This window comes from Aedes aegypti, chromosome 2 (genome assembly GCF_002204515.2).
Source record: "Aedes aegypti strain LVP_AGWG chromosome 2, AaegL5.0 Primary Assembly, whole genome shotgun sequence".
Classification (NCBI taxonomy): domain Eukaryota; kingdom Metazoa; phylum Arthropoda; class Insecta; order Diptera; family Culicidae; genus Aedes; species Aedes aegypti.
The window spans coordinates 433,032,155-433,054,969 of record NC_035108.1 but is presented as its reverse complement, the minus strand read 5'-3'; the positions used below and the strand labels follow the sequence as shown (position 1 = coordinate 433,054,969).

Below are 22,815 nucleotides of genomic sequence, written 5' to 3'. Positions count from 1 at the left end.
TTACCCAAAATTTTATGGCACATGGCATAATCAAGAATGCCGTGAAAAGTGTACTGCGATCTGTCAAACTTGGGTACCTTTTGCACTACCGAGGAACCGAATGCAGTACTAGAAGTGGTACCCAATCTGAAGCCGAGTGTGACGGACCTGGTATTACGTTGAAGATAGTTCAAAAATCTCTTGTGAAAAAAATCTGAAGGATTTCTTGGAATAATCCCAAGAAGATTTTCCGTTAGAATTTAAAAGAGTAGGATTTTCAAAGAAATCCTCGTGGAAAAGGATTGAATACTTAAAAGTCGAAGTAATGATTTCTGGATTTTTATAGGATATTCTTCTAAAATATAAATCTTTGTTGATTATTGATGAACTGTTCCTGTAGGAAACTTTGTAAGATTTCCTAGATTGAAGGTAGAAAAACCAATGATGGAATAAGGAGCTGTTTTTCGTAGGAATCGCTGTAGAAATTCTGGGACAATAAACATCTGCTTGATAACGGAATTCTTGGATGAATTACAGTAAGATTCCGTTTTTGGCAGCAAGGTCAAAATTTTCAGTTGCCAAAATCGGAACCCTTTTTTTAATAATTGGTTATAAGAACATCATTAAGATCTTGTTAGGGGTCATGCACAAATTACGTCACGCTCCAAGGGGGGGGGGGAGGTCGAGCCAAGCGTGACAAGCCTTACAAAATATTCGGAGGACTCATACAAAAAGTGTGACAAAGGGGGGGGGGGAGGGGGTCGAAAAAGTTGAAATTTAGCGTGACATAATTTGTGTACCATCCCTTATGTCATCCTATGATGACCAGATTTGAACGTCGAACCCGTAAATTTTTCAAGTTGGAAATAACTCTTCAAAGTTATGTTTTTTGCAAAGTCAAGCATCTCATATTGATTGATTGACTGCAGATATGCAAATTACCACGGTGCTCCTCTGACAATTATAATCAGAAAAAAACTCCATAAAATCTGTGCTCACCAGTCGTTTTCTATAGCTAAGCTACCTTTCCGGGCCAAATTTAAAAAAAATCGTAGAGACCGTTTTGAAGCTACGCCCTTTTGACCGTATAAGTTCACGAATTCTAAAGAAATCTGAGATATTCAAATAGGTTTTCATTAGCCGTGATCATCAGAACCCTTATGCGAAACATCTTTATGCGAAACTCACCCCCCCCCCCTCCTATTTGTTGGTGGAGTTTTGAATGAGTAACCATTGAAAAGTATAAATTTAAATAGAATAATTAGGCATTCCAATGTCGTTAAGCATGTTCAGATATTTTCAATCACACATTGCACTTACATGCCGCAGAAACCTTTCACATTCAGCTGATTTTTCATAGGCTCAAGTGTTATAAGGCATTACGAAGCTAATTTCATGATGTATCCAAATCTGTTTTTGTTGCATGATATGGCTAGTTTGGTGAAGCTCATTGCTACATGTTGTATATCCAAGTGCAAGTATACGTGAAGAATACTTTGGGACTTGAATTTTACGGTTAGGGGCTTTCCTTTAATAATGTAAGATAATGTTCATGATTTTTTAAACCCCTCTCCCTTCATGGTAAGATTTTTTGTATGAAAATTAAAAATACAATTTGAAATCTCAAAGCCCCCCTCCTCCCATAACCCCTTACGTGATTAATGGACAGCAGTGTATAGAATTAAATAGAATTAACTATGTAGAAAGCAGCGATACAAAATGGATGAAAATAATGCAATGTTTAAAACATCTGTTATTTTTTTTAATGGAATTCAAAATCATAGCACCTGAAGAACTTAATTTTAAATTTTATTCTTCTTACCCAAAAATTATGGTATTTTTCACTACAGAATGTTGACATAGATCTTAACAGGATTTTCCATAAAAATAAGAATATAAAATTCATAGAAGAATGATCACAAAATGGTATAGAACAGAGGTGCTAAACTTGCGACAATTGAGCTGAATGAAGAATCCATGTCTGGTATGCTATCATAAAGGACTTATCGGAATTAGTCAACTTGACTCTATGGTTGTTGATTATGTTCTGTCTTTTATTTTGAAGTCAATCTTACAGCTAACCTCGAGCTTAATCTAGTACTCCACTATATTACGAGAAGGCTGAAACAACCAATATCAATTAACCAATCATAGAATACAAATTTAAAAGAAGGCGTTTACCAAACGGATGGGTAAACGTTTACATGTGTGTTCGCTGGGCCGTTGCACTGTCGGGTCAAATCAGTGCAAAGGCAAAAGTAGAAATTGTCTTTATGGGAATTGAAATATGAAGCTTCTCAGCATGAATGCGCTTCGTCATGAGAACAAAATAAGTTGCTCAAGTTGTGTGGTATTTTGAAATTGTTTATCGGCATATCGGTCTATATTGCTATCGATCGATAGAACCTGCTTGATCGCCAAACAGTATTAGGGCGCTTGAGACCTCCTTCCTTTTGGCTGTCTTGGTAGTGTCATTCTCAAAACACACCCAAGCCGTTCCCATAGGGGACGTTAACCACAAGGAAGTGACGTTTCAAGTAATACTGTTTCATATGGTATGCCCTCTTCAACATCTAATCCAATTTCTCTCGCCGTTCCCTTACGGTACCTATCCATCTAGTATTCATTGCTTTCTTCTCCATGCTCCCTCTTACTTCGAGCAATATAGACCGATATGCCGATAAACAATTTCAAAATAAAATCATCGTTGTGTGGTATGTGGATAATCGATGGGTTGTGAAAAATGAAACCTAGTCGATTAGTTGAAAATGACATGTACCAAATGCTTTGAAGATGCAAGTACAGCTAACTTGCGTGTGGGAATGTTTTCCTAGAAGTTGAGCAATGTAAGCTGTCATGATCCTTAAATTATGATCTTTTTGAAATGCGTTAAAATAAACATGCTACACCATCCCCCTTTGGGTGAATGACGTAACGTAGTGAAGACATTCAATTCTTGTCAACATATGTGATATAAATGAAAAAAAAAAAATGTTGTTTCAATCTCCTTTACAATGTTAGATTATATTATTTTGATAGAATATTGGTAAATGTATTCAAAAACAAGAAGAAAAAATGCTTAATTAAATATCCGAATTTCTCACTTCTCAGCTTGCGCTAAGAATTTTGACCTATCTCATTTTTTTACTGTTTTTTGATTTTCATTATTTTTTTTATGAGATTAGGCTCGGTTTTAAAACTAACACTTCCTAGGATTTAATTAACCTATTTTTATGAACTAAAGATAATTGATTTGTTTGTAAATTGATGATCTCACAATTTGGTTCTGTTATTGATTTTACTTTATATGGACCTGAATAAAATGAATCTAATTTACGTCTGTTTTCTTTTTGCAAATAAACTATATCTCCTATCTTGATTTGTAATGGGTTTATCGAACGATCATTTATTTCCTTTCGTATTTGTTTTTGTTCAAGTAATTTTTGTTTAACTATTTCATGTGACTTTTGAAGTTTGTATCTTAATTCTTTACTATAGAGATCAAAATTATAAACAGGATCAATTCTATCTGTGTATGTTTCGTGTGGTACTCTTGCTTTAACTCCAAAAACCAATTCATATGGTGTTAAACCATGATCAGTGTGTGGGCTAGTATTATATGTAAATGCATAAAATTGTAACCAATCATCCCAATCTGACTGATGTTCGTTGACAAAATTTCGCAGGTATTCATTTAAACACCTGTGATTTCTTTCCAACGAACCAATCGTTTGAGGATGATAGGCTGTAGAAAAAGTTTGCTTAACCTGTAATAGTTTACAAATTTGATCAAGGACTTCATTTTTGTATTCAGTTCCTTGATCCGATTTTAACTCTAAGAATTTTCCATATATTAAAATAAAATTTTCAACTAAAGATTTAGCAATTACGTTTGCTTCTTTTGTTGGAATAGGGACTAAAACTACATATTTAGTTAATTCACACTGTATCGTTACAGCATATCTATTATTATTGTTTGATTTGGGAAGTGGTCCTATAGTATCAATAGATACCACTTCAAACGGTTTAGACGGTGTATTTGTAATTGTTAATTTTTCCTTTGTATGTTTGGTAATCTTGTTCAGTTTACACAATTCACAGGCCTTTATAAATTGTGCTATTGAACTTTTCATATTTGTCCAATTATAAATTTCTCTCAACTTGAGGTATAGTCTGTGCTGACCTATATGTCCTCCAGTCGGTGTTTGATGGTAATTTTCAAGTATTCTTTTAATCTCATCAAGATCACTAATGAACTTGGGTGGATTATATATTATTATCTGCAAATTTTTTATAGATTTCAAAACTAGTTCTTTAAATGTTTCTTTGGGTACCCATTCAAAAATACAGTCATGACTCGATAGCGCGATTTTTGTAATTCTCTTCATTTGCATTTCTTTTTCTAACACTGAAAGTGCAAACACTAATGTTTGTCTTATACTTCGCAGTTGTGTTGTAATTCGTATTATTATTTTATTCTTTTGTGATGCTTCATGTAATGTAAAAATTAAATTCTCATTTTCCATTGCACTTCGAAGTTTTGGTAGTTTTCTAGTTTCAGTCGGATTCTCTGTCGTATAAATAACAAGTTGATCAGGCTTATTATTAACGGCATTGTTTTGACTTTTGTTTTCATCAGGTAGTTCCAGGTAGTTTCCTTATCCCATTTCCAAAATTCAACACTGTCTCTGTTATTGCCATTGTTTCAATTTCTCCTTCTGTAATGCCTGTAATTCTTGTTTTAACTTTGTAGTTTATATTGTGATTTGTTAAAATTTTGTCAGTTTTAAATATAGAAATGTCCGCACCAGAATCTACAAGTAAAGTACAAACTGAATTTGCCATTTCTACTCCAATCTCGATAAAATTAGAAGCAGAAAGGTTTATGGTTAACACTGACCTAAAAAATTTCTTTGACTTTGTTGTTGTTGTTGTTGTTGGGGAGCAGCTCTGTTTGGAGCATCGCGGTTCTGGTTTTGTGGTGGACCGTACGGTTGATCCACATTTGCCACATATACTCGATTAGGGTTGTCATATCGTGGACGATTATCATTAAATCTTCCACGATTATTGTATCCGTTATGGTAACCACCACGTTGGTATCTTCCACGCGAAGAGTTATGATAATAATTGTTTTGGGGTCTTTGAGAAAAACCTCCTCTATAGCAATTTCCAAAATTTCGGTTTCTGTTGAAACCATTACCTCGGAAATTCATTTTCCTTTCATTTGGGTTAAATTGTTTATTCCGCAAATTGAAAACTTGCGATGATGTATTATCAGTAGCACTCTCTTGTGCTTTTTGCAAGGCTTCTCTAATCGAAGAGAAATTGCCAGCTTTTAGGATTAGTTTAGTTTCGCTAGCGTTAATGCCATTAATGAGAGCATTTACGCCTGTTTTTGTGGTCATTGCCTTTGCTACATTTTCCGGGACCTTTTGGGAAATGTAACTATTTTCGAGTTTGCTACAGAGATTTTCAATCTCTTCACAGAAATTTAATACTTGCCCTCTCTGTTTTGTTGCATTTAATTTTGCAACAATCAGATCTGGTGTTAAAGTATCTTGACACTTTATTTTAATGTGCTCAATTAATGCATCAATTGTTACTATCGTATCTGGAAAGCCACAGCGAGCTTTTCCTGTTAAACGTGTTTTAAGGAATTTTACGGCCATTGCCGTATGGTTAGGTTGAATCAATTCTTTTAAAAAATTTACAGAATCGATAAACGATTCCAAACCAGCCGCACTACCATCATAGGGCTGCACTAGCGCTGTTGCTTGTTTAACGTCAAACTGACGTTCCACTTCTGGTTGCACCATACTGATCGAAGTTTCGTCCAACTGGTTTTTGGTGTTTAAATTATCTAATTTGGCTTTTAAAACTTGATTTATTTCTAAATACCACTTTTTTGCATTACTTATTAAAATTTCATCCACAGAGTTTTCACTAAAATAAATTTGCAAATTTTCATAAATTTCCTTACAAGAATCTGATTTCTCTCTCAGGGTGTTCTCTGTGAGAGGAGTGTTAATTGATTTTTTTATATAATTATATAAATGTTTTAATTTTTCATATTCACTCATTTGAAATTCAAGATTATTAAATCTTTGGAAATTATTAACTATAAATGAAATTACTAAAATAACAATAAATTTGTGATGCTTGCTATGTGTTACATAATAATTTTTCCTAAATCAGTATATGATGGTGATGTAATAGTGATGTAATTGCACGTAGAGAAATAGATACACTGACCTCATCTAGTCGACTGGTCCGCGACTACAAACCTCAGCGACGGTAAGCCGGAATCATCTTACGTACGAACTGGTCCGCATTCCGCAACCACGAATCTCCGCGGCAGCAAGCAGGCATCATCTTCTTATTAAGCTGCCTAGAATCACTGGACACTGGCACCATCCCTGTACGTTGAATTGTTGCACCACTGCTCCACCGCAAAAAAAATCTCAAATTTACACGACTCGCAATTTCACCTTGAACCATGTAAAGTCATTCTTTTCCACTTTTCTGAAATAACTTTTTCCGTGAACTCTCAAAATGCTCACATAATTGTGCACTGTACGGCGGTATTAGATTTTCATTTGCACACATACTGTACTGGAACCAAGAATGTTTTGTTCGTAATCACCTTTTAACCTTTTCAAACTGTGCGGAGGTTACTTAATTGTACTTCTCTCCTCGCTTCTTCTTTCACTTTTCCTTGCATGTACTTTGTGTACATCCTCATTATGACGAAAAGAATTAAAACTGCCACAATCACTACGAGTGTAGATGCAATTACTGTGTTCTCGGGCGTGGATGCATTGGCAACGATCTCATCGTTACTGAAAAAGCCCATTATCACTTATAATATCACTGTTTTTCCACTAAAACTTTGTCTGATTTTCCACTAAGACTTTGTCAGTTTTTCCACTAAAACTTTGTTGACTGTGAATATTTCACAAAGTGTCAACCAGTCCGGTCGCCATCTGGTATGCTACCATAAAGGACTTATCGGAATTAGTCAACTTGACTCTATGGTTGTTGATTATGTTCTGTCTTTTATTTTGAAGTCAATCTTACAGCTAACCTCGAGCTTAATCTAGTACTCCACTATATTACGAGAAGGCTGAAACAACCAATATCAATTAACCAATCATAGAATACAAATTTAAAAGAAGGCGTTTACCAAACGGATGGGTAAACGTTTACATGTGTGTTCGCTGGGCCGTTGCACTGTCGGGTCAAATCAGTGCAAAGGCAAAAGTAGAAATTGTCTTTATGGGAATTGAAATATGAAGCTTCTCAGCATGAATGCGCTTCGTCATGAGAACAAAATAAGTTGCTCAAGTTGTGTGGTATGTGGATAATCGATGGGTTGTGAAAAATGAAACCTAGTCGATTAGTTGAAAATGACATGTACCAAATGCTTTGAAGATGCAAGTACAGCTAACTTGCGTGTGGGAATGTTTTCCTAGAAGTTGAGCAATGTAAGCTGTCATGATCCTTAAATTATGATCTTTTTGAAATGCGTTAAAATAAACATGCTACACCATCCCCCTTTGGGTGAATGACGTAACGTAGTGAAGACATTCAATTCTTGTCAACATATGTGATATAAATGAAAAAAAAAAAAATGTTGTTTCAATCTCCTTTACAATGTTAGATTATATTATTTTGATAGAATATTGGTAAATGTATTCAAAAACAAGAAGAAAAAATGCTTAATTAAATATCCGAATTTCTCACTTCTCAGCTTGCGCTAAGAATTTTGACCTATCTCATTTTTTTACTGTTTTTTGATTTTCATTATTTTTTTTATGAGATTAGGCTCGGTTTTAAAACTAACACTTCCTAGGATTTAATTAACCTATTTTTATGAACTAAAGATAATTGATTTGTTTGTAAATTGATGATCTCACAATTTGGTTCTGTTATTGATTTTACTTTATATGGACCTGAATAAAATGAATCTAATTTACGTCTGTTTTCTTTTTGCAAATAAACTATATCTCCTATCTTGATTTGTAATGGGTTTATCGAACGATCATTTATTTCCTTTCGTATTTGTTTTTGTTCAAGTAATTTTTGTTTAACTATTTCATGTGACTTTTGAAGTTTGTATCTTAATTCTTTACTATAGAGATCAAAATTATAAACAGGATCAATTCTATCTGTGTATGTTTCGTGTGGTACTCTTGCTTTAACTCCAAAAACCAATTCATATGGTGTTAAACCATGATCAGTGTGTGGGCTAGTATTATATGTAAATGCATAAAATTGTAACCAATCATCCCAATCTGACTGATGTTCGTTGACAAAATTTCGCAGGTATTCATTTAAACACCTGTGATTTCTTTCCAACGAACCAATCGTTTGAGGATGATAGGCTGTAGAAAAAGTTTGCTTAACCTGTAATAGTTTACAAATTTGATCAAGGACTTCATTTTTGTATTCAGTTCCTTGATCCGATTTTAACTCTAAGAATTTTCCATATATTAAAATAAAATTTTCAACTAAAGATTTAGCAATTACGTTTGCTTCTTTTGTTGGAATAGGGACTAAAACTACATATTTAGTTAATTCACACTGTATCGTTACAGCATATCTATTATTATTGTTTGATTTGGGAAGTGGTCCTATAGTATCAATAGATACCACTTCAAACGGTTTAGACGGTGTATTTGTAATTGTTAATTTTTCCTTTGTATGTTTGGTAATCTTGTTCAGTTTACACAATTCACAGGCCTTTATAAATTGTGCTATTGAACTTTTCATATTTGTCCAATTATAAATTTCTCTCAACTTGAGGTATAGTCTGTGCTGACCTATATGTCCTCCAGTCGGTGTTTGATGGCAATTTTCAAGTATTCTTTTAATCTCATCAAGATCACTAATGAACTTGGGTGGATTATATATTATTATCTGCAAATTTTTTATAGATTTCAAAACTAGTTCTTTAAATGTTTCTTTGGGTACCCATTCAAAAATACAGTCATGACTCGATAGCGCGATTTTTGTAATTCTCTTCATTTGCATTTCTTTTTCTAACACTGAAAGTGCAAACACTAATGTTTGTCTTATACTTCGCAGTTGTGTTGTAATTCGTATTATTATTTTATTCTTTTGTGATGCTTCATGTAATGTAAAAATTAAATTCTCATTTTCCATTGCACTTCGAAGTTTTGGTAGTTTTCTAGTTTCAGTCGGATTCTCTGTCGTATAAATAACAAGTTGATCAGGCTTATTATTAACGGCATTGTTTTGACTTTTGTTTTCATCAGGTAGTTCCAGGTAGTTTCCTTATCCCATTTCCAAAATTCAACACTGTCTCTGTTATTGCCATTGTTTCAATTTCTCCTTCTGTAATGCCTGTAATTCTTGTTTTAACTTTGTAGTTTATATTGTGATTTGTTAAAATTTTGTCAGTTTTAAATATAGAAATGTCCGCACCAGAATCTACAAGTAAAGTACAAACTGAATTTGCCATTTCTACTCCAATCTCGATAAAATTAGAAGCAGAAAGGTTTATGGTTAACACTGACCTAAAAAATTTCTTTGACTTTGTTGTTGTTGTTGTTGTTGGGGAGCAGCTCTGTTTGGAGCATCGCGGTTCTGGTTTTGTGGTGGACCGTACGGTTGATCCACATTTGCCACATATACTCGATTAGGGTTGTCATATCGTGGACGATTATCATTAAATCTTCCACGATTATTGTATCCGTTATGGTAACCACCACGTTGGTATCTTCCACGCGAAGAGTTATGATAATAATTGTTTTGGGGTCTTTGAGAAAAACCTCCTCTATAGCAATTTCCAAAATTTCGGTTTCTGTTGAAACCATTACCTCGGAAATTCATTTTCCTTTCATTTGGGTTAAATTGTTTATTCCGCAAATTGAAAACTTGCGATGATGTATTATCAGTAGCACTCTCTTGTGCTTTTTGCAAGGCTTCTCTAATCGAAGAGAAATTGCCAGCTTTTAGGATTAGTTTAGTTTCGCTAGCGTTAATGCCATTAATGAGAGCATTTACGCCTGTTTTTGTGGTCATTGCCTTTGCTACATTTTCCGGGACCTTTTGGGAAATGTAACTATTTTCGAGTTTGCTACAGAGATTTTCAATCTCTTCACAGAAATTTAATACTTGCCCTCTCTGTTTTGTTGCATTTAATTTTGCAACAATCAGATCTGGTGTTAAAGTATCTTGACACTTTATTTTAATGTGCTCAATTAATGCATCAATTGTTACTATCGTATCTGGAAAGCCACAGCGAGCTTTTCCTGTTAAACGTGTTTTAAGGAATTTTACGGCCATTGCCGTATGGTTAGGTTGAATCAATTCTTTTAAAAAATTTACAGAATCGATAAACGATTCCAAACCAGCCGCACTACCATCATAGGGCTGCACTAGCGCTGTTGCTTGTTTAACGTCAAACTGACGTTCCACTTCTGGTTGCACCATACTGATCGAAGTTTCGTCCAACTGGTTTTTGGTGTTTAAATTATCTAATTTGGCTTTTAAAACTTGATTTATTTCTAAATACCACTTTTTTGCATTACTTATTAAAATTTCATCCACAGAGTTTTCACTAAAATAAATTTGCAAATTTTCATAAATTTCCTTACAAGAATCTGATTTCTCTCTCAGGGTGTTCTCTGTGAGAGGAGTGTTAATTGATTTTTTTATATAATTATATAAATGTTTTAATTTTTCATATTCACTCATTTGAAATTCAAGATTATTAAATCTTTGGAAATTATTAACTATAAATGAAATTACTAAAATAACAATAAATTTGTGATGCTTGCTATGTGTTACATAATAATTTTTCCTAAATCAGTATATGATGGTGATGTAATAGTGATGTAATTGCACGTAGAGAAATAGATACACTGACCTCATCTAGTCGACTGGTCCGCGACTACAAACCTCAGCGACGGTAAGCCGGAATCATCTTACGTACGAACTGGTCCGCATTCCGCAACCACGAATCTCCGCGGCAGCAAGCAGGCATCATCTTCTTATTAAGCTGCCTAGAATCACTGGACACTGGCACCATCCCTGTACGTTGAATTGTTGCACCACTGCTCCACCGCAAAAAAAATCTCAAATTTACACGACTCGCAATTTCACCTTGAACCATGTAAAGTCATTCTTTTCCACTTTTCTGAAATAACTTTTTCCGTGAACTCTCAAAATGCTCACATAATTGTGCACTGTACGGCGGTATTAGATTTTCATTTGCACACATACTGTACTGGAACCAAGAATGTTTTGTTCGTAATCACCTTTTAACCTTTTCAAACTGTGCGGAGGTTACTTAATTGTACTTCTCTCCTCGCTTCTTCTTTCACTTTTCCTTGCATGTACTTTGTGTACATCCTCATTATGACGAAAAGAATTAAAACTGCCACAATCACTACGAGTGTAGATGCAATTACTGTGTTCTCGGGCGTGGATGCATTGGCAACGATCTCATCGTTACTGAAAAAGCCCATTATCACTTATAATATCACTGTTTTTCCACTAAAACTTTGTCTGATTTTCCACTAAGACTTTGTCAGTTTTTCCACTAAAACTTTGTTGACTGTGAATATTTCACAAAGTGTCAACCAGTCCGGTCGCCATCTGGTATGCTACCATAAAGGACTTATCGGAATTAGTCAACTTGACTCTATGGTTGTTGATTATGTTCTGTCTTTTATTTTGAAGTCAATCTTACAGCTAACCTCGAGCTTAATCTAGTACTCCACTATATTACGAGAAGGCTGAAACAACCAATATCAATTAACCAATCATAGAATACAAATTTAAAAGAAGGCGTTTACCAAACGGATGGGTAAACGTTTACATGTGTGTTCGCTGGGCCGTTGCACTGTCGGGTCAAATCAGTGCAAAGGCAAAAGTAGAAATTGTCTTTATGGGAATTGAAATATGAAGCTTCTCAGCATGAATGCGCTTCGTCATGAGAACAAAATAAGTTGCTCAAGTTGTGTGGTATGTGGATAATCGATGGGTTGTGAAAAATGAAACCTAGTCGATTAGTTGAAAATGACATGTACCAAATGCTTTGAAGATGCAAGTACAGCTAACTTGCGTGTGGGAATGTTTTCCTAGAAGTTGAGCAATGTAAGCTGTCATGATCCTTAAATTATGATCTTTTTGAAATGCGTTAAAATAAACATGCTACACATGATCCACAACTGTGGCCAGTTGTTACGTAGAATACACAAATGAGTTTCTCATCATTTTAATATGAAAAAAAAAAACATAATTTTTAGAAGTTGAATTAGAAGTAAATCATATGTAATCAAAGAAAATTCGCAGGTTCTCGCTATGATATCACAAGAGCCTGCCAGAAATCTTCAGTTGCTCGTTAGAAATCCACAGGATTCCGCTAGAACTCTGAAGCTTCTCGCACGGAATACTGTGATGTCACCTACATTTCAGGAGTTTCGATGCTATCGTTTGGGAACTTAAGATTTCGCTGCGATATTGCTGAAAATCAAGTCAAGTCTTAAGACAAGCGCTCACAATTCCCAAATTCTGCTGGGAATCTATTCAGCATTGTCAAGATTTTGCCAGAAGTACTCAAAATACCCCTAGAAATCTACAATTTCCTGCCAGAAATTACAAATCTGCAAGATATCGCCTGATTATGCGCGGCATTCCCAAACATTCTCAGAATCTCGCAAGAAATCCCTAATGTCCACTAGGAATCTCGAGATTACACTTAGTATCGTCAAGAATCCGCCTTGAATTCTCAGAAGCCCACTAGAGAAACATAGAATCCTGCAACAAATCGAACGTCATATAGAATCTCTAAGAGAGAACGTAGCTCTATATATTTAACGCAGATATATCAATATACATACACAGATAAACATTTAATACATTCTCAATCGTATTCATCGGACGCTTAAATGATCTAATTGATAGCATAGCGTAATTTCTATTTGAAACTCTGTGTGAGTCATAGACTTTTTGTTGCTCTTGCGTGTTGCATCAATGAACGGTTCCAAATATGCAGAACAGTTTTTTTTTCAGACTAGAGTGGGCTCGTCACATAGTATGGATGCCTGAGAAAAGATGTCGTAAATCAAATTGAGATACTTATATAGATAAAAGACTTTAAGAAACGTTACGAATACGAATCCGAATTCCGTATTGAAAAGGCATGTACGGAAGCCCTATTAGTTGGTGTAGTTTGAGGGAATATCGACAAGTATGTAGCTCTGGAATGCGATCGGTATGAGTCTGACCTGTTGTTGAAATGACTAAAACAAAATACTTGATGATATTTACAAAAGCTCACATTTTTTCATGGTACTCTAATATGATGCCAAAAACGTATCCATTTTGTTGCCAAAATCGGGGAGTGCCAAAAATGGAGCATGTCAAAAACAGAGTATGCTAGAAACGAAATCCCAATGTATTTAAGTCATCCTTTGAAAAATAACGCTAGGATTTTCTAGCATTATTTTTTATATCTGCAAAATTGATGCTCCTAAAAAAACTTGATATTTTTCAGTAGGCTTCTGATTGATAATGCTGTTGAGGAACTCGCCTTTTTTGAAAAAAAAAAAATGATTGTCAAATTTTCCAGCCAATTTCTTATAATCATTGTTTTTGATAAACTCCAAAAATCGACTGTTCTAAACGTTGTGTCTTAGTGTGTAATTTAATTATTTTGGTGACTTTTTTATTTTTGCGATCTTGTTCAACATTAGTCTAATAATGCACAGAAAACCGATTTCAATTTCATTGATAAATTAAAAAGATATTACATGCACAAGTTGTCCACTTTATATTGTTCGATTTGTTGACGAATAGATTGGCTTGCACATTTTCGTCGTGGGGGAATCCACGTCGTAAATACCGTGCAAAAGGATAGGACAAGTACTGGCCAGGGAATGCTTCGGCTGACCAATTTACTTGAGCTGTATCCAGTTGGCAAGTAGAGAAAATGTCTGTAACGTTTCATAACGCCTGCCGTGCTAATCAAATTGCCTCGCGGAAAAATGGTCCGCTCAATTATTCCGCAAAGAAAATAGTGACAGTTCGCTCATACTGGATCAGCTATCAAAATTACTTCGGTAATTAGCAGAAAACTGTACTTGACAGCTCTACTTGGGATATCGATACTCTGCTTTATATGGAAGTTCAGAAGAAGCATGCACCTTGCATTCAATGCACAATCCAACAGTGTGTATTACATGATGGTTTTGTTAGCTACGACGTCATCCAATATATGGCAAACATGGTGTGAGAATATTTTGGTGGGACAATATTTTCAAGATGTGAGTCTATTGCAGTAATTCCCAAAGTTGGCGAATTCGCCCCCCTGGGAGCGATTTTCAGGTCCAGGGGGGCGAAAATTTGTAAAACTGAATTTGGGGGGCGGAAAAGCTGAAAAGGGGGCAAAAATAATGGTATGGGAGCAATTGAGAAACAAAAATATACTCAACGTTTGTAAGCGACACTGATTTAATGGAAACATATACATCTGAAGAATAATTTATTTGACACCTAACCTGCCCTTCGACGTCCCATGTTTTATGTAAACCTTATGAACCGTGGGACAAATATGCATAGAACGGCAGTAACTATTTCATGGATTTCACCAAAGATTTCTTCGCAAGTTCATTTTACATTATGATAGTATTCACTATAAGTGTTACGCCAGATTTTTTAAGGTGTTACATTGAAAAATCTACGAAAATTGTCTTGAAAATTCTTTTTGAAATCGAAAAATCGAAAACAATAATACCCTCTCAAAATTCCAGTAAAAATGAATCGTGCTTCTTAAATATCATCAATTTCAATTCCAGAAGTATTACAATTTTTTTTTTACATATTTTATGTAGCCTTCAAAATATTTTGGCTTAACAAAAGTTTAAAGATTTAAACAATATTTTAGATCTAGACAATTTCAAGTTAAAGATTTGGGATTATATCCAAGATACAGAAAATAGGAAGTTAACCTATATTTCTAGATATAACTTATATACCTTATGTTGATGCAAGACAATCTAAAAAAAAAAAAATCATTAAAATTAAAAAAATAAATCTGGATGTAATTTGAACATTGAAGTAGTTTTTTTCGGAAACTGAGTTACAAATTTCATCGAAAGTTTCTCCAAACTGCAAATAAAATACAAAAAAAAACTCACGAGATCTACGAAAGCCATGCTAAAGAATTAATGGAAATTTTTGAACTGTTCATATATGTCATTTTACATGACATGCCTTTACTGTTTTTCCGGCGCAAAAGTCTTACCCAAGTTCATCTCACAGTTTCTCATGATCGCAGTTCTTTCACAATTTCCCACTTTTTACTCTCAAGAAAAGGGTTATCCAGGTTTCAACGCTAGCAAAGAGTTCCATTCAGCATCTGAACCGGGCCGAACATTTTGCGACACACCAGCCCGAAAAAAAATTGTCACACCAAATCGGCACTGCCATTCGGAATGTTGTAAATCCCCGAAATTAATTTCACGCATGTTTATTTCCAGTTGTTGAACTTCGTCGGGTTGCCTTTGCTTCCCAATATCTAGATGCGGGGTGTTCTCAATACGCTGTCGCATTCGCGTTGTGAAGTTCGGTGTGGTTATCGAAATTGGTATATCAAACCTATCATAGCGTCTTGAAGGCGCGCTAGAGGTGGCAGCGCAATTGATAAGCGTGTAATTTTATTGATCTGCGATCGACTGCATCGGCTCGGTGACATTTATTGGAATTTATTTACTTGGGAAATTGGGACTCGGTTTTGAGCAGCATGTAGGCCACCGAAGAACGATGAGCTCTCGTAAATTGATGGCAACATCACCACATTGAGATGATAGTCGTAAAATTAGTTGACATGGATGGGACTTTTCTTCGGCATAGACTTTGCTATACAGAGTGGCGGAATTTTTAGTGCCCAGGTACAACTCGATTGCCCAATTTGCAGCAGTACAGTAAAGTTGTCTGATTTATTGACCCCCAGAGTGGTGTACGATTTTCGGCGCGCTTGGGAAATTGCACGGATGGTGATGTTGAATGGAACAATAATTTACTTGATTTTATGGATGTTAGGTTTATCATAAGATGTAGGCTATACTATGAAGTACATTTTAGCAAATTTGCAACATATGTCGAATAACATTATAATAATTTTAGACAAGAATGGTTGAAATCTTCTATTCAGAATGTTAATAGAAGCCTAATTCTATTTTACCAAATTAGGATGATAGTATTACCGAATATCTAGATATAATAAATGAATGGAATGTATGAAATGATACTACTGAAGAAATAAAAAATACAAAAGTTGTGGAGGATACTAGGCTTGAAACTACCGATATTTGAAATGTTTTTGTAAAATAATAATCCAAATTAGTCAAACGAAATTTGTAAATACTACTTCTCTCGTCGAGAATCACCATATCTCGCTCATCGGCGTTACCCACTCGAATACAAAATTAATTTCGCCACTTGTCGCGAACTTAATCCCGTTGGTCTTGTTACTGAGACATGACGATCAACGGAATTCGGTTCTCGCGAGAGACGAGGAACATTCCATTCCAGCAACCCCCGAGCGAATTTAAAGCGAGCAATTCCTAATTGGCCACATAATTTCTATTTTTAGCCCGCAACGACGACGACGATTACGATGATGACCGTGACGATCATCGGGATGGATGAGTAATTTGAAATTTCTCTACATTGAGTAGCTCAGGGTGACTCGCGAGAGTAGCGAAAGCTTCCGGTTGCAGATTTCCATGCGGTTTGATGCTAATTTCGAATTGCATGACCAATCGCAAATGGTAGCCCAATTTCGCTCGTTTTCCTCAGTCTGATCACTTTCCCCCTCTTTCTTTCAAGAAGAAAGCCCGCAAGGACACGCAAGACAAAGGACGCTTCGAAATTGTCGGTCGCCGAAAACTACAGTTCGACATGTTCGCCTTCGTTTTGGATTATTATTTATTGTCCAATAAATTATAAATAAACAATGATAAGTACAACTGTACAAGGACTTCGAACAAAGGGGGAACATCCTTGGTGCGCTTTCTTGTTGGTTTCAGTCGCATCCAATTCCTAGAAACCCTCTGGTACAGTTAGACACAGAGACGCACTATGGGAGATCAGGTGGCTAATAATAATGAAAAAACTTGATCTAATAAATTTTCTTGTGCATCGCACAGGATCATTCCATAGTTGATGTTTCTTTTAAGATATTTCTTGAATATCAGAGGAAAAACTTTTGGCGATTCGTTATATGGCAAAGTTAGAGTCTTTAAGAAATCGTCATGGATAAGCATTGTTTGTCTAGCACTCAAATCTTTGATCTGAAATCATTTGAAATCCCATTTTTTTTTTAATGTTTTTTCAATATTTCAATTTTCAATATTTCAATTTCAATATAATTTGGAATTTGAAGAATCCTCAAGCCGTCATAAATTTTATAATTATGTAAGAACAAAAGTGTTCTTAAATTACTTGATGCATTAAAAACAGTCAAGGAATTTGAAACGCTGCCTCAATTTAATTTTGAACTGATTTTTGTTCTCTTAGCTGTGAATGAAAGATGGAATAGAAACCTCAACATTTTTTGTAAATATGGTCATTAAGTTCATACGCATGTTTGTTTTAACGGCTCAAATTTAATAAGAGCAAAGTGAGAACTAATAATTGGATTAGGCCGGATTTTACTCCATCATGCAACAGATAAGAGTCTATGATCTGCTGAACAGACGCCATGCCAGATACTACACTTAAAATTATTACATCCGGATACCCGCTACCTTATTCGATACAGTTCAGGAATTCCTACAAGCACCTTCTTCTTTCTGGCTTTACGTCCCCACTGGGACAGAGCCTGCTTCTCAGCTTAGTGTTCTTATGAGCACTTCCACATTTATTAACTGAGAGCTTTCTATGCCAATGACCATTTTTGCATGTGTATATCGTGTGGCAGGTACGAAGATACTCTATGCCCTGGGAAGTCGAGAAAATTTCCAATACGAAAAGATCCTCGACCGGTAGGATTCGAACCCCCGACCCTCAGCTTGGTCTTGCTGAATAGCTGCGCGTTTACCGCTACTGCTATCTGGGCCCCCTACAAGCATACATTCAGGAATTCCTCCAGGGATTTTTTCTGGAATTACTCCAGAGAATACTCCAAAACTGATCTCAGAATTTTCTACAGAAATTAAACAAGACATTCTTTCAGAGATTTCTCCAGAAATTCCTCCAGCGAAATGTCTACACTAATTCATCGAGTGATTTCTTCAAAAATTTCTCCAGAAAGTTATCCCAGAAATTCCTCCAGGAAGAACTTTAGATCGCAATCAGACTTCTCAGAGCAATTGCGATAGGGCTCCAGGAATTCCTCCTGAAATCCCTCTTGAAATACTTCCAGGGGTTTCTTAAAGCATTACTCTATGATTTCCTCCAAAGATTTCTCCAGGGATTTCTATAAAATTTTCTATAAAGATGGTCATGTTAATAGAAAATTGCATTTTTTTTAATTCTTGGAGTCAAAATAAAAATTAGACTTCAATCAATAATCTTATCATATAGGGTCGATGTACCAATAGCCGCATAGCTAAGAACAAATATTCGTATAAAATCGAAAAATAACGCTAGCATCATTATTTTTACATCATCTGAAAGCTTTTTATCTTGGTTTTGTGGGAAAAATATGAAAACTGCGAAAAGTCATATGTTTGCATTTATTATCGCTTGTGCCACTATAGGAAAACATGTGCCTATAGTAGCACTATTTCTAATTTCTGTTCCTATAGTAGCACTAGCATCTCGGCGTTGGCAAAATACTAATAAAAACCGTATTTTTACAAAGCTTTTATATTTTTCCTTGAAAGTGTGGATCAAATGCTTTCATTTGATGTAAAAAAAGTACTTAATTCATTAATTATTTCGTATAAATAAAAATAGTTTCTCTCAGTAGTGCTACTATAGGAACAATAGGTTAACTATAGGCGCAAGGGAGCTCAAATTTTAAGCAAAACTAATTATTTCGATCATTTTTTGAACAAAATCAAGCTGTGTATCAATGGTACTTAGATAAATAGCTCCTGACCTTCATGTCAAAAAATATTTTGAAAAGATTCATAGCAAAACGGCCGTAAAAAGCCACTAGTGCGACTATAGGGGACTGTCCACTAAGGGAACACTGACCCTATCATCAAAAAAAATGATCAACAGTCTGCTGTGGAACTTACAAGGAATATGTCAAAAATGTGATATAAATCTATAAAGACCTTCGTGTTTCTTGCAGTTGCCCACAATTTTATGGCACATAATAGAGCAAAATCTAGAATGCTCTGAAAAGTGTATTGCGATCGGTCAAACTTGAATATCTTTTGCAGTACCAAGGAATCAAATACAGTACTAGAAGTGGTTTCCATTCTGAACCCGACTACTATGTCTCTATTCGTCTCTAATAAAACTCTAAATGTGAAGCATCTCAAGTTATCTTAAAATAAATTTATCCATGTACTCTTTGAAGATTTTTTAATGGAATCTGATAAGAAATTACTGTACATTACTAGGAATTGCTTCCAGAATTCCAAATAATTTTCCAAAACATATTATGCTTTGGATTTTTCAAGAAATTTTAATAAAAACCATTCCATTAATTTCAGAAATTCGTTCCGAAAATCGTTCTTGAGAGTGGCTTCAATTTTTCCACAATATTTTCTGCTCCTCAAAATGTTTCCAAAAGTACATCCTTGATTTCATACGAGAATTTAATGAAATCTCTACAAATACTTCACAAAATAATTTCTCTCAAGACAACTCCAAGAATTCATCTATGAAATCCTGACAAAACATTTTAAAAATTCAAGGAATTATAAATCATGAATTATTTCAGTAATTCTAGCAAAGCACAGACATGGAAAATTGTAGATATTCCTCCAGGCATTAGTCTAAGATGCTATCTTCGGGAATACTTCTCAAACTTGTTCGGAAATTACAGATAAGCATAAGCATTGATGACCGTACACTTCGTAGTTGCTACTTCATGATTGACCGAAATAATCAAAATTGTACAGGGAAACAACAGATGTAGCTTGGGCAGGGATTGAATCCTGAGAAAATTGAGAGAATCTCTCACGTATCGCTCTCTGTAACTATCATAACATGCTGCACATTATGAGAGACTGTTTATCGTATACTGCTACAACTTTGATCAGATTGGGGGGATATCAGTGCATGATAAAACCCTTCTAAATATGCTCCAAGCCTGGGGGACACTATTGCTATTGGAAGTTCGTGGATTGTTTATTGTGCCAGTAAAGAAAAACACCTATCCCCAATGGTAAACAAGCGAGAAAAATGGATTTTATTATCACTCTCTTTGGGGCTCTCGCTCGCTGCTTCCATTTATCAGACTTGATACAATGACGTTCGTGGACCGCAACAGATGGGATGTTTTTCTTCGCTTGCTTTGATCGTGCTTCATACTCAAATGAGAGCGAATTCTGCAATGTCTGAGCTTGTTAGTAGCATACCATCCTCAATGTATAATTTCGAGAACTCCAAACTTAGTTATGTCAATAACGGCGCAGGCCACGTCCTTACAATCATAGGGGAAGGGAAAGATTGTTAGTGTGCCATCCATTGTTACTAGAGACCGAGATCGCCTCTGCATCTCCATGGTTGTCATGTGAAGGAGTTTTGTTAGTGGAGAGGGATAATGGACCTGTGCATGAGTTCACGAATTTGACGTTTGAGCGGTGCCGAATTCACTTGTTGCCATGGCCACGTAAATAACACGGCACCGCTCAAACGTCAGATAGTGAACTCGTGCATCGGTCCATAGATGAATGATCACTGATCAGGATTCATTTTGGTATGTGATGCGATTCATTCAACGTCCATCGTTTTTCAGGATTTCTAGACCCACCCTCTCTCTGTGTTGCGGGAGGCGTTACGACCGTTGACGCTTCATCAAAATGCTCCACAGGGACGCTGCGGATCTGACGGATTGGCTTGTCATCCGAGGACTACTGTGGTGTGAGTGGAGATGTCCGATTGACAGATAGTGAATGAAGATGATGTGAATAATGTGGTGATGTATAAGAGCCAATAATTCGATGCTAAATACTGGAAAAAATTAATACATTTTGTGCGACATTTCGTGATAAATTCCTATTATGAACACTTTGAGTAGTGATTGTGAGCAATGTTGCTGAACAACGATCGGAAACGCGAGGCACGATGAATTTTCGTAGGCATCAAAACAGAATCTGCGAATAAACACAAACAACCGTTCGGGCGCTTCATTCGTTCGTGTTTCATTTTCGGATCGCTGTTCCTCCCGACGTTATCATTGGGTGATTCTTCGTCGCTCGGTAATGTGAACGGTATGATACAAGCTGCCTGTTCTTCGCGAAGAGCAGGAAAATATTCATTTCGATCATCTTCATGCGGGCTCGCAACAATAACGCTAAACTTGTTCCGCTCAAAAATGAATGCCGAGCGCACAAAATTGGCCTTTTTTCGTGCAACACAGATTCTGTGCAAAGGGGCTGTACACAGTTTTGTGCAAACGGTGGTAAACAAAACTGAATGAGTGAAATGCTTCCATTTTTGTTTTGCTTCTGAAAACATTAAAAATACATTCTAACTTTAAAGTTTTTCAGACATTTTTTCATTTGAATAGCCGAAGCGGAAGCAAATGGGGAAAAAACTTTCCAATTTGCGACCATCTTCCGGCTTTTCGCTAGAAACAATCTCAGAAAACTTCCCATCTTACCAACGGCCAACTGTTTGCTGCCGCGCGGGAGATCATTGACAGTTCCGTTTCCATCGATTCCCGCACAGCCGAAGGCAACACGTCGGCAACTCACAGAATGAGTGCGACCTACACAGAATTTTAACTCAGTCAGTCAGTTCTGCATTGGTTGCCTCATTCTGTGTAGTTTTAACACATGCGCTGCGTGGAGCTGGCTTAGCGTGGAGTGTATGCTTGACTTTACGAGAAGAAGCAACCTTGCAAGCAACCTTGCAATGAATCACGAGAATGAACAGCGCGTGGATAAATGAATCCTACAAGTGCAAAGGCTTCGCGAACCACTTATCGGTGTGTTCATTTTGCTTCTTCGAAGTTGCATCCGTTCGCCTTTTGCGATGCTCTTCGTGACGCAAAAATGAAAAATGAATTTTGGCGAATGTTGGATCGCGAAGATGCGTCGATCATTGTTCACGAAGAAGATCCATCGCAACACTGATTGTGAGTTTCCATGCAAAATTGATATTTATACGAAACAAACATTAAAATACCATACTATTGCTATTTTTAGGTTAGAACTCATGCATTATTTCTATACCTAATCTAACTATGATGAATTACAATTGAATTACAACTTAAACTATATCTTAACATACAAAACTGTAAGTAAACTTACATTCTAACGTTTGACTTAAGACTAAGACACATAAATCGACTCAAACAGGTATATTGACTAGCCAAATCACAGGACGGTATCAAGGACATAGACGTCGTAAAACTAGAGTCACTGAAATGTGAGTACTGTTCAACATAATTGTATAGTTTGGTACATGAAATCAGAATTTATATTTTAGCTTTGAAGCGCTATTGCCGAATAAAAATTGGAATTCGCTGAAAGGACCGTGACCCATTACTTCTATGTCTTCCACCGTGCCAACACTCTGTCTAATGATCTAATGATGGACGTCATTATTGGATGACCCCTAAGAGGAAAAGTTTATGTCGAGTTTATGACGACACCAATTATATCAAATCAATTCATATGCGTAACATTACTACCGTTGTCATGATGAAAATACGTTTAGAAATATATT

At 35.8% G+C, this 22,815-nt stretch overlaps 1 protein-coding gene across 1 annotated transcript in view; it reads right to left on the bottom strand.

The window, feature by feature from the left end:
- The window catches only part of LOC5575569 (centaurin-gamma-1A), a 649,196-nt gene that overhangs the window by 206,805 nt on the left and 419,576 nt on the right, over positions 1–22,815 (bottom strand). The gene's annotated exons all lie outside the window — the stretch shown is intronic.